Genomic DNA, 14305 nt, shown 5'->3' with positions numbered 1-14305 from the left:
TTGCTGTACAATTGAAGGTCTATATTAATTTTCCATTTGGCAACATAGAGAAGTAAGCATTCTATGTAAAAGAAGGCTTGTTTTTCAACCAATCACACCACCCCTCACATATTAAACCAGTCAAAATGCCCTTGTTATGTATAAAAAAGTCTGAGTATCTACCAATCAAAACTTCTACATTTGATCATATAGACAAGTAAGGATTCAATGCAAATGAGGGCTTATATTTGGACCAATCACCCTACACACATTAAACTAATTACAATGGCCTTGCTATTCCAATTAAGTTCTTTGTGAATTCTCAATTTGACTACATGAAGAAGTAAGCAATCTATACAAATGAAGGTTCTATATGGGCCAAACACTCCATACTCATTAAACCAGTCACAATGGCCTGTTCACATAGATCTTCAATGCATATACACCAATCAAAGTATTCTTTATTTGACCCCACACAGAAGGAACCATTCAATGCAAATGAAAGGTTGTATTTGGACCAATTACTGCACTCATATTAAACCAGTCACAATGGTATGCAAATGGTGGATTACATATGCACCCACCACAGCATTCTTTACATGACCCCATACAGAAGTAAGCATTCAATGTTAATGAGGTCTTGTATTTGGACCAACCATCCCACACCCATTAACTTACTATGTAAATAATGGATGTGTTAATTCCAACTTGGCAACATGCAGAAATAAGCATTATATGCAAATGAAGGCTTATGTTTCATCCAATCATACCTCACCACATATATTAAGCCAATCACAAAGGCCTTGCTATTATGCGACGATTTGTGTATTTGAGAATCAAAATTTCTACATTTGATCATATAGATAAGTCAGCATTCTATTCAAGTGAAGGCTTGTAAATGGGCCAATCATTCCATGCACAATAAACCAGTCACAATGGTCTTGCTATGCATTGACTCTATGAATATGCACACATCAGAGCATTCTCTATTTAGCACTGTACAGATTTAAGCAAATGCAAATGAAGGCTTGTATTTGGACCAATGTTATCACTCACATTAAACCAGGCAGTATGGCCTTATTATGCAAATGAAGGTCTGAGTATGCACTTCTCAGAGCACTCCCTTTCTGATCACATATAGAAGTAAGCATTCTATGCAAATGAAGGATTTTATTGGACCAATTCCACCACTCACATTATACCAGGCAGCATGGATTTGCTATGCAAATGAAGGTCTGAATATGCTCCTATTAGAGCACTCTTTTGATCACATACAGAAGTAAACATTCAATGCAAATCAGGGCTTGTACTTGGAAAAAAATGATTGTCTACATATGCACCAATCATATCGTTATCCATTTAGCAACATATAGGAGTATGCGTTCAATTCAAATGAAGCCTTGTATTTGAACGGATCACCTTGAAAACATTAATCTATTCACAATGGCCTCGATATGTAAATGAAGGTTTTTGTTAATTCTCCATTTGGCCACATACAGAAGTAGGGATTCTATGCAAATGAAGCCTTCTCCTTCAACCAATCAAACCACAGCAAACAATATGACACTCACAATGGTCTTGTTAATTATATGAAGTTCTGTGTATCTACCAATCAAAACTTCTACATTTCATCATATAGACTAGTAAGCATTCTATGCAAATTAGTGGTTGTACATGGTTTATTATTCCACACACATCAGTTCAGTAACAATTGCCTTCCTATCGATTAATGGTATGTACATGCATGAAAGAGAACATCCATTGACACAAAACAGAAGTAATGCAAATGAAGGATTGTATTTGGACGAATCCCACCACTCACACAAAAACAGGTAATATCACCGTGGTTTGCAAATGATGGTTTGAGTATCAACCTATCAGAGCACTCTCTTTAGATTACATTGAGAAGTAAGCATTCAATGCAAAGATAGGCTTGTATTTGGACCATTAACACATGTATTAAACCAGTCACAACGGTCTTGCTATGCAAATGATGGTCTACAGAAGCACCAATTAGAACATTCTTTATTTGGCACCAAACAGAGGTAAGCAGCCAATATAAATTAAGGCTTGTAATAGGACCAGTTCCATCACTCACATTAAACCAGGCAGTATGCCCTTGCTATGCTATGCAAATGAAGGTCTGAGTATGCACCTTTAAGAGCACACTCTTTCTGAACATATACTGAAGTAAGCTTTCAATGCAAATGAGGGCTTGTATCTGGACTAATCATCCCAGAGACATTAACCCAGTCACAATGGTCGAGCTATGCAAATGAAGGTCTGTGTATGCACCAATCAAATTTTTCTCTGTTTGGCAATATACAGAAGTATGTATTCAATATAAATGAAGCCCTATATTTGGACCAAACATCCCACACCCATTAACCCATTCACAATGGACTTGCTATTCAAATAAAGGTCTGTGTTAACTCTCCACTTGGTAACATACAAAAGTAAGCATTCTATGCAAACTAAGGTTTCTTTTTCGACTAATCACACCTCACCACACATAGTAAACCAGTCACAAAGGCCTTGCTATCTATGCAAAAATCTGTGTATTTAGGAAATTAAACTTCTACACTTAATCATACAGACAAGTCAGCATTCTATTTAAAGGAAGGCTTGTTATGGGCCAATCATTCCTCGAGCATTAAATCAGTCCCAATTGCAATGGATCGATTGTATGCACACCCATCAGAGCATTCTTCATTTGACACCATACAGAAGGAAGCATTTAATGCAAATGTAGGTTTGGATTTGGACCAATTCCAAAACTCACATTTAACCATGAGTATGTCCTGGCTATGTAAATGAGGGACTAAGTATGTACCTATCACAGCATACTCTTTTTGAACACGTACTGATGTAAGTATTCAATGCAAATGAGGGCTTGTATTTGGAACAAGCAGCCCAGAGATATTAACCCAGTAACAGTCGCTCTGCTATGCAAATATAGGTCTGTGTATGAATCATTTAGAACATTCACCTTTTGATGACAGACAGATGTAAGCATTTTATGCAAATGAAGATCATATTTGGAGCAATGACTTGCTTTACAAATGATGGTATACATATGAACCAATCAAAGCATTCTTTATTTGAAGTGAGCATCCAATGCAAATTAAGGATTTTATTTCCATCAATCCAACCACTCATATTAAAACAGGCATGATCACCACACTATGCAAATGATGGATTCTGTATGAACCAGTCCAGAAACTCTGATTACATAAAGAAGTAAGCATTCCATGCAAATGAAGGCTTGTAATTATACCATTCACACCATACCCATGAAACCAGTAACAATGGCATTGCTATGGAAATGATGGTCTATGTAGGAACCAATCAGAGCATTCTTTACGTGACCATCCACAGAAGTAATTATCTAATGCAAATGTGGGATTTCATTTCAACCAATCCCAGACACATTAACCCAATCACAATGGTCGAACTATGCAAATGATGGTCTGTGTATGCACCAATCAGATCTTCCTCCATTTGGCAATATGCAGAAGTATGCATTCAATGCAAATGTGGCCTTGCATTTGGACCAATTATCCAATACCCGTTAACCCATTCACATGGACCTGCTATGCAAATGAAGGTCTGTGTTAATTCCCCATTTAGCCACATACAGAAGTAAGCATTCTATGCAATAGAAGGCTTCTTTTTTGACCATTCACACTTTACCAGACATATTAAGCCAGTCACAAAGGCCTTGCTATGTATGCAACGATCTGTGTATTTAGAAAACTAAATTTCTACATTTTATCATATAGACAAGTCAACATTCTATTTAAATGAAGGTTTGTTATGGGCCAATCATTCCACCCACATTAAATCAGTCACAATGGCCTTGCTATGCATTGATTGCATGCATATTCACCCATCATTGCATTCTTTATTTAACACTGTACAGAGATAAGTATCCATTGCAAATGAAGGCTTGTAATTGGACCAATCCCACCACTGACATTAAACCAGGCATTATGTCCTTGCTATGCAAATGAAGGTCTGAGTATTCACCTATCAGAGCACTCTTTTTGATCACACAGAAGTAAGCATTCTATGCAAATGAAGGCTTGTATATTGGGCAATCATTCCACATACATTAAAACAGTCTCAATAGCCTCTATGCATTGTCTGTCTGCATAATCACCAATTATACTATTCTTTATTTAACCCCAGACTTCTATATGGGTTCAATGCAAAATGAAGGATTGTATTGGACAAATCCTACCATTGACTTTAAACCGGGTTTTATGGCCTTCCTATGCAAATGAAGGTCTGTGTATGAACCTCTCAGAGCTTTTTCTTTATCTGATTATATATAGAAGCATTCAATGCAAATGAAATATTGTATTTGGCCATGCATACCAGCCATATTAAACCAGTCGCAATAGCATTGCTGTGCAAATGTTGGTCTGCATAAGGGCAAATCATCAGATTCTTTATTTGACCCCCAATAGAAGTAAGTATTCAATGCAAATGAAGGATAGTATTTTGAGAAATCCGACCACTCACATTAAACAGGCAGTATGGCCTTGCTATGCAAATGAAGGCTCTGAATATGCACTTATAGAGAAGTAAACATTCAATGCAAAGCAGGGCTTCTATTTGGATGAATGAGGCCAGAGACATTAACCTAGTCACAATGGCCATGCAATGCAAATGATGGTATACATATGCACTCTAATTGGCAACATATAGAAGTAAGCATTCAATTCAAAAGAAGGCTTATATTTGAACTGATCATGTCATACACATTAACCGATTCACAATGGACTTGATATGCAAATGAAGGTTTTGTTAATTCTCCATTTGGACACATACAGAAATAAGCATTATATGCAAATGAAACCTTCTCTTTCAACCAATCAAATCACAGCAAGGATATTAAGTCAGTCACAATGGCCTTGTTAAACTCTACTTACCAATCAAAACTTCTACATTTCATCATATAGACTAGTAAGCATTCTATGCAAATGAAGCATTGTAAATGGTCTATCATTCCTCACACATTAGTACAGTAACAATTGACTTCCTCTGCATTGATTTTATGCATATGCACCAATCAGAGCATTCTTTATTTGACACAAAACAGAAATAATGCAAATGAAGGATTGTATTTGGACAAATCACACCATTCACGTAAAAACAGGCAATATCACCATGGTATGCAAATGATGGTATGAGTATCAACCTATCATAGCACTCTCTCTGGAATTACATCGAGAAGGAACCATTCAATTAAAAGATAGGGTTGTATTTGGACCATTCACACAACATGTATTAAGCCAGTCACAATGGGCTTGCTATGCAAATGATGGTCTACAGAGGCACCAATCCGAGCATTCTTTATTTGGCCCCAAACAGAGGTAAGCAGCCAATGTAAATTAAGTCTTGTTAATGGACCAATCCCATGATTTACATTAAGCCAAGCAGTATGCCTTTGCTATGCAAATGAAGGTCTGAGTATGCACCTTTCAGAGCACCCTCTTTCTGAACACATACTGAAGTAACCATTCTATGCAAATGAGGGCTTGTATTTAGCCCATTCATCCCAGAGACATTAGCCCAGTTACAATGGCCCTGATATGCAAATGAAGGTCTGTGAATGCACCAATCAGATCTTTCTCAATTTGGTAAATAGTGGCCCTGCTATGGAAATATAGGTCTGTGTATGTACCATTTACAGCATTCTCCTTATGATGACATACAAAAGTAAGCATTCTATGCAAATGAAGGCTTGAATTTGGACCATTCAAATGACTTCTATTAAACCAGTCACAATGGCCTTGCTATGCAAATGATGATCTACAGAGGCACTAATCAGAGAATTCTTTATTTGACCCCAAAAGATGTAAATATCCAATGCAAATGAAGGCTTATAATTGGACCAATCCCACCACTCACATTAAACCAGGCATTATGTCCTTGCTATGCAAATGAAGGTCTGAGTATGAATCTATCAGAGCATTCTTTTTGATCACACAGAAGTAAGCATTCTATGCAAATGAAGGCTTGTATATTGGGCAATCATTCTACATACATTAAAACAGTCTCAATGGCCTCTATGCATTGTCTGTCTGCATATTCACAAATCATACCATTCCTTATTTAACCCCATACTTCTGTATGGGTTCAATGCAAAATGAAGGATTGTATTGGACGAATCCTACCACTGACTTTAAACCAGGTTGTATGGCCTTCTTATGCAAATGAAGGTCTGTGTATGAACTTCTCAGAGTTTTTTCTTTGTTTGATTACATAGAATAGGTAGCATTCAATGCAAATGAAAGATTGTATTTGGCCATGCACTTCAGTCATATTAAACCAGTAACAATGGCATTGCTGTGCAGATGATGGTGTGCATAGACACAAATCATAGCATTCTTTATATGACTTTCTAACAGAAGTAAGCATTCAATGCAAATGAAGAATTGTATTTAGAACAATCCCACCACTCACATTATACCAGACAGTATAGACTTGCTATGCAAATGAAGGTCTGAATATGCACTTATCAGAGCACTCTCTTTTTGAATACTTGCATTGAATGTTTTAATGCAAATCAGGGCTTGTATTTGGACGAATGAGCCCAGAGACATTAACTTAGTCACAATGAACATGCAATGCAAATGTGGTGTACATATGCACCAATCAGATCATTGTTGATTTGGCAACATATAGAAGTAAGCATTCAATTCAAATGAAGGCTTGTATTTGAACCAATCACATCCCACAAATTTACCCATTTGCAATGACTTTGCAATGCAAATGAAGGTTTTATTAATTCTCCATTTGACCACATACAGAAATAAGCATTCTATGCAAATGAAGCCTTCTCCTTCATACCACAGCAAACATTAAGACAGTCACAAATACGAAGTTCTGTGTATCTACCAATCAAAACTTCCACATTTCATCATATAGACTAGTAAGCATTCTATGCAAATGAAGCATTGTAAATGGTCTATCATTCCACACACATTAGTACGGTAACAATTGCCTTCCTCTGCATTGATTTTATGCATATGCACCAATCAGAGCATTCTTTATTTGACACAACACAGAAGTAATGCAAATGAAGGGTTATATTTGGACCAATCCCACCACTCACATAAAAACAGGCAGTATCACCATGGTATGCAAATGTTGATATGAGTATCAACCTATCATAGCACTCTCTCTGGCAATACATAGAGAAGTATGCATTCAATTAAAAGATAGGCTTGTATTTGGACCATTCCACAACTTGTATTAAGCCAGTCACAATGGACTTGCTATGCAAATGATGGTCTACAGAAGCACCAATCTGACCATTCTTTGTGTGTCCCCCATACAGAAGTAAGCACTCAATGGAAATGAAGGCTTGTACTTGGACCAATCACAAAACACCCTAACCCAGTTACTATGGCCTTGCTATGCAAATGAAGGCCTGTGTGAGTTCTTAATTTGGACACATACAGTAGTAAGCATTTTATGGGAATGAAGGCTTATATTTGGACCAATCCACCTCATCACACATATTGAGCCAGTCACAATGGTCTTGCTATGCAAATGATGGTCTGTATATGCACCAATCATATTCTTTATTTGGCTCCGTACAGAAGTAAGCATTCAATACAAATGAAGGCTTGTATTTGGACCAATCACACCACTTACATTAAACCAGGCAGTATGACCTTGCTATGCAAATGATGGTCTGCACATGCTCTAGTCATACCATTTTTATTTGACCCCATAAAGAAGTAATCATTCAATGCAATTTAAGGCTTGTGTTTGAACCAATCCCACCACTCAGGTAAAACCAGACAGTATTGCCATGGTATGCAAATGAAGGTCTGAGTATGCAAATATCAGAACATTCTCTCTTTGATTACTCTCTCTTTGATAAAAGTAAGCATTCAATGCAATAGAGGGCTTTTATGTGGGCCATTCAGCCCATAGACATTAACCCAGTCACTAGGGACTTGCTATGCAAATGAAGGCCTGTGTGAATTCTCCATTTGGCCACATATAGAAGTAAAGATTCAATGCAAATGAAGGCTTGTATGTGGACCAATCACCCCACATACTTGAAACCATTGACAATGTCTTTGCTATGCATTGATTTTCTGCATATTTACCAATTTGAGCATTATTTATTTAACCCCATACAGAAGTAAAGATTCAATGCAAATGAAGGATTGTATTTTCACCAATTCTACCACACACTGAGTCACAATGACCTTGGTATATAAATGTATATCTACGTATGCATGTATATGTATGTATGATTCATAGCCTTCTCCTTTTGACCATATATAGTAGTAAGCATTCTGTGCAAATGAAGTGTTCTTTTTGGAGCAATGACACCGTGCACATTTAGCCAGTCATTAATGACTTGATATGCAAATCAAGGTCTGTGTGTATAGCAACCTCAGCCTTTTTCTTTTGATCACATACATAAGTTAGCATTTATTGCAAATGAAGGCTTATTGTTGGACCAATTATACTGTACACATTAAACCAATCACAATGGCTTTGCTATGCAAATGAGGTTTCTGTAGCCACTATTCATAGCATTCCCCAATTGATCAATATCAAAAGTAAGCATTCTATGCAAATGAAATATTATATTTGGACCAATCACTACACTCAGGTTAAATCAGGCACTATGACTTTGCTTTGCAAATAAGTGTCTGTGTATGCATCAACCAGAGCATTCTCTGAGTGATCACTGTCAGAAGTAAGTATTCAACGCAAATGAAGTCTTGGTTGTGGAGCAATTACAGCACTCCATTTTAAAGTAGCCACACTATAACTACTCTATAGTTGATGAAATATTATTGCACCAATCAAAAATTCTCCATTTGTTCACTGACAGAAGTAAGGACGCATTATAAATGAAGGCTTGTATTTGGACCAACCATAGCACTCACATTAAACCAGATACCATATTACTACTTTGCAAATGAAGGACTGTGTATACACCAATCACTGTCAGAAGTTAGTATTCAATGCAAATGAAGACTTTTATTTGGATGAAGCACAGCCATACAAAGTATTAAATTTTTTTGGTTGCATGTTATGATATATGATTCATTTTTCTTTTTGGTTTTGCTTTCATATACTTTTGAGTTTATATCTCCTTCCCAAAAAAATGTTTCATAAAATCAATACTACTGAACCCCCTATATTTTGAAAATTATTCAATCATTGTCTTACTATTTGAAGGTTTTACTCTTAAATTTATTATCTATTTTGTTTTTATTTATATATCATATACTATATTTATATAGGATGAGTATCTAGCTTTATTCTTCTGTCTTCAAATAACCAATCTTTCAAACACTACTAATAAAAGATATTGTCCTTTGTCCATGTTTTGTTTTGGTACCTGTCTTAGTCACTGTTGTAATGCTGTGAAGAAATACCATGACCAAGGCAACTCTTATAGCTGAAAGCATTATAGTTGAGGGCTTGCTTATGGTTTCAGAGGTTTAGTCCATTATCATGATGGCAGGGGACATGGTAACACATAGGCAGACATTGTGAGGCAGAAGTAGTTGAGCACTTCATTCTGGTCTGCAAAGAGAGGGGTGGTTGGGAGACAGACAGGGCCTGGAGTAGGCATTTGAAACCTCAAAGCCAATGATACTTCCAACCAGGCCACACCTACTCTGACAAGGTCACATATCCTAATCCTTCACAAATAGTGTTACTCTCTGGTGATTAAGTATTCAAATATATGAGCCTATGAGCAATTCTTTTCATGATTGTTATCATTATTTTCCTATACATTACATCCTGGCCTCACTCCTCTCATTTTCTCCCCCACCTGTCTTCTCCCCAAGATCCATTCCTTCTCCCTTTCCTGTCGATAAAACAGAAAAGGCCTCTCAGGTATATAAACTGAACATGGCATAACAAGTTATAATACGACTAAGCAGAAACCCTGATATCCAAGCTGGATAAGGCAACTCCGTAGGAGGAAAAGGATCCCAAGATCAAGCAAAAGGGTCAGAGTGTTATATTTCACAATCACACTGTTAGAAGTCCCACATGAACACAAAGTTAAACAACAAAACGTACATGCAGAGGACCTAGGTCAATCCTATACAGGCCCCATTTTTGTGGCTTCCATCTCTGTGAAGCCTTATGAGTCCTTCACATTTGATTCTGTGGGCTGTGTTCTCCATGGTGTCTTGGAACTCTCTGGCTCCTATAGTCCTTCCTCCCGTTTTGCAGGGTTCCCCTGGCTCCACTTACTGGTTGGCTGTGGGTCTCTGCATCTGTTCCCATCAGTTGCTGCATGTGGCCTCTCTCATGAGGCTAGACACTGATCTATGAGTACAGAAGAATTTTGATAGGAATCATTTTTTGACTGCTTTGTCTAATTAGCAATATTTTAATTAAAATAAGCAGATACATTTTTCTGATGGCTTAATACCTTGACTATTCATTTTATGTAAAACAAATGTTCTCTTTTGTTTTCAAGTTCAAATTATACTTAAATAATTTCAGCTTTTGACTCTAATGATCATAAATTTTATTCTCAGCTAGTATAGAGGGATTAGTATTTTAAAAATCTATTCTAACATAATGTTACTATAATGGATTATCAGTGTTTTACCTGTTCCAGTATCAGCACTTATTTTTAAGGTGTCACATGTTTTACATTAACGTATGATTCCCAAATTTTATGATAAGTTAGAATCACTAATAGAATTTTTTTTTATTCACTTTACATCCTGATCAGCTTCCTGGTCCCCCCTCACACATTCTATCTCCATATTCCCCCACCCCCTTCTCCTCTGAAAGGGTGCCTCCTGGGTATCCCCTCACCCTGGCACATCAAGTCTCTGTAGAGCTAAGTAGAATCTCTCCCACTAAGCCAGACAAGGCAGCTCAGTAGGGGAACTTATTTCTCAGACAGACAACAGCTTTAGGGACAGCCCTTACCCAAGTTGTTGGTGAACCAACATGGATACTGAGTTGCACATATGCTACACATGTGTTGGGGCCTAGGTCCAGCCCATGTAAGCTCTTTATTTGGGTGTTCAACCAGTTAGAGCCCCCGTGTGCCCAGGTTAGTTGACTCTATTAATCATCCTATAGAGTTTTTATCTCCTTTGTTGCCCTTAATTCTTTCCCCAACTCTTCTGTAAGAGTCCTACAACTCTGTCCATTGTTTCTCTGTGAATCTCTGCATCTGTCTCAGTCAGCTGCTGGTTGGACCCTCTCAGAGGACAGTTATGCTAGTCTCCTGTTTGCAAGCACACCAGTGTTATTAATAGTGTTAGGGATTGGTACCTGCTCATGGAATTGGGTTTCAAGTAAGGATGGCTGTCGGTTGGCCATTCCCTTACTTTCTGGTCCAACTTTCTCCCTGCTTTTCTTGTAAACAAGATAAATTTTGGGTCAAAAATGTAATGGGTATCTTGCTATGCTTACCCCTCCACTGGGATTCCTGCCTGGCCAGAGGAGGTAGCCTCTTCAGATTGGATATCTCCACTGAAATTACTCTCAACTAATGTAACCCCACTGACTATTTGGAGACTCCACTATCCCAGATCTCTGGCACGTCCTTGATTTACCCCAGATTCTACAACCCCACCAGCTTCTGGTCCTTTGACCCTCTATCACATATTTCCCCACACCTGATTTTAAACCTCTGTATTCCTCTCACCTTTCCTTTATTATGCAAATAAAGGACTGTGTATTCACGAGAGCATTGTCCAATCAATCACCATCAAGAGTAAGCATTCTATGCAAAGGCTTATATTAGGACCAATCATAGCACTCACTTTTAAACAACTCATATGAGTCCTATTCTGAATATCAAGGACTGTTTTTGCATCATCACAACATTGTCCATTTTATCACTGTATGATATATACATTATATTCAAATGAAGGCTTCTTTTGGACCAATCATACTACTAAAGTTTTTATCACTCACAAAATGCCTCCTATGCAAATGAAGGACTGTGTTATTACCATGCTTAATCTTAGCCAAAAGGCAGAGAAGCAATTACCAAATTATTACAAATCACAGTATTCTTTACACAGTGTTCACATGAGGGTTTATGCTAGGAACAATCCAAACAGTGGTTTGTACCAGTTAAAACCAAGTCTCTTATGTAAATGCAGCCTTACATTGAAACCAATCGATGTACTTATTTTTAGCCAAGCAACAATAGTTTTACTATGCAAGTAATGATTATGTTTGCACTATTCACAGAATTCTTGATTTTATCACTGTCAGAAGTAACTATTTTATGCACATAAAGCTTACATATGAACCAACCATAGCACTAACATTTAATCTACTCAAAAGTGCAGTGATATGCACATGAAGAAATGTGCTTGTACTAATCACAGCATTCGCTTTTTATCACTATTAGAAGTATGGATTTTATGCAAATGAAGGCTTGTGTATGGACCAATCACATTATTCACTTTTCACTCTATTTTTTTTAAATTGGGTATTTCTTATTAACATGTCAATTGTTATTCCCTTTCCCAGTTTCCAGATCAACATACCCCTAATCCCTCCCCCTCCCCTTCTATATGAGCTTCCCCTCCCCATCCTCCCCCCATTACCACGCTCTGCCCAACAATCCCGTTCACTGCGGGTTCAGTCTTGGCAGGACTAAGGGCTTCCCCTTCCACTGGTGCCATTACTAGGCTATTCATTGCTACCTATGAGGTCAGAGTCCAGGGTCAGTCCATGTATAGTCTTTGGGTAGTGGCTTAGTCCCTGGAAGTTCTGGTTGGTTGGCATTGTTGTACTTTTGGGGTCTCGAACCCCTTCAAGCTCTTCCAGTTCTTTTTCTGAATTCTTCAACTAGGGTCCCATTCTCAGTTCCATGGTTTGCTGTTGGCATTCGCCTATGTATTTGCCGTATTCTGGCTGTGTCTCTCGGGAGAGATCTACATCCGGTTCCTGTCACCCTGCACTTCTTTGCTTCATCCATCTTATCTAGTTTGGTGGCTGTATATGTATGTGCCACGTGTGGGGCAGGCTCTGGATGGGCATTCCTTCAGTTTCTGTTCTAAACTTTGCCTCCCTGTCCACTCCCAAGGGTATTCTTGTTCCCCTTTTAAAGAAGGATTAAAGCATCCTTCTTGAGTTTCATGTTTTCTGTGCATTTAGGGTAATTCGAGCATTTGGGCTAATATTCCCTTATCAATAAGTGCATACCATGTGTGTTTGTCTGTGATTGGGTTACCTCACTCAGGATGATATTTTCCAGTTCCATCCATTTGCCTATGAATTTCATAAAGTCATTGTTTTTGATAGCTGAGTAGCATTCCCTAATTTCTTTCTCGGTTTGTTTCTCTTTTGTGTAGAGGAAGGCTACTGATTTATTTGAGTTAATTTTATACACAGCAACTTTGCTGAAGGTGTTTATCAGGTTTAGTAGTTCTCTGGTAGAACTTTTGGGATCACTTAAATATACAATCATATCATCTACAAATAGTGATATTTTGATTTCTTCCTTTCCAATCGGTATCCATTTGATCTCCTTTTGTTGTCTGATTGCTCTGGCTAGGACTTCGAGAACTATATTGAATAAGTAGGGAGAGAGTGGGCAGCCTTGTCTAGTCCCTGATTTTAGTGGGATTGCTTCAAGTTTCTCTTCATTTAGTTTAATATTAGCTACTGGTTTGCTGTATATGGCTTTTACTATGTTTAGGTATGGGCCTTGAATTCCTATTCTTTCCAGGACTTTTATCATGAAGGGGTTTTGAATTTTGTCAAATGCTTTCTCAGCATGTAGTGAAATGATCATGTGGTTTTTATCTTTCAGTTTGTTTATATAGTGGATTATGTTGACGGTTTTCCGGGTTTTCCGTATATTGAACCATCCCTGCATCCCTGGAATGAAGCCTACTTGATCATGATGAATGATGGTTTTGATATGCTCTTGGATTCTGTTTGCAAGAATTTTATTGAATATTTTTACATCGATATTCATAAGGGAAATTGGTCTGAAGTTCTCTTTCTTTGTTGTGTCTTTGTGTGGTTTACGTATAAGAGTAATTGTGGCTTCATAGAAGGAATTCGGGAGTGATCCATCTGTTTCAATTTTGTGGAATAGTTTGGATAATATTGGTACGAGGTCTTCTATGAAGGTCTGATAGAATTCTGCACTAAACCCGTCTGGACCTGGGCTCTTTTTGGTTGGGAGACCTTTAATGACTGCTTCTATTTCGTTAGGAGTTATGGGTTGTTTAACTGGTTTATCTGTTCCTGATTTAACTTCGGTACCTGGTATCTGTCTAGGAAATTGTCCATTATCTGCAGATTTTCAAGTTTTGTTGAATAT

General features: G+C 37.7%; 1 protein-coding gene across 27 annotated transcripts in view; it reads left to right on the top strand.

Moving 5' to 3' along the window:
• The window catches only part of Sytl5 (synaptotagmin-like 5), a 243631-nt gene that overhangs the window by 214850 nt on the left and 14476 nt on the right, over positions 1-14305 (top strand).

The sequence above is a fragment of the Rattus norvegicus genome, chromosome X (assembly GCF_021556685.1).
Source record: "Rattus norvegicus strain SHRSP/BbbUtx chromosome X, alternate assembly SHRSP_T2T, whole genome shotgun sequence".
NCBI lineage: Eukaryota > Metazoa > Chordata > Mammalia > Rodentia > Muridae > Rattus > Rattus norvegicus.
This window is presented reverse-complemented; position numbering and strand designations above follow the sequence as displayed.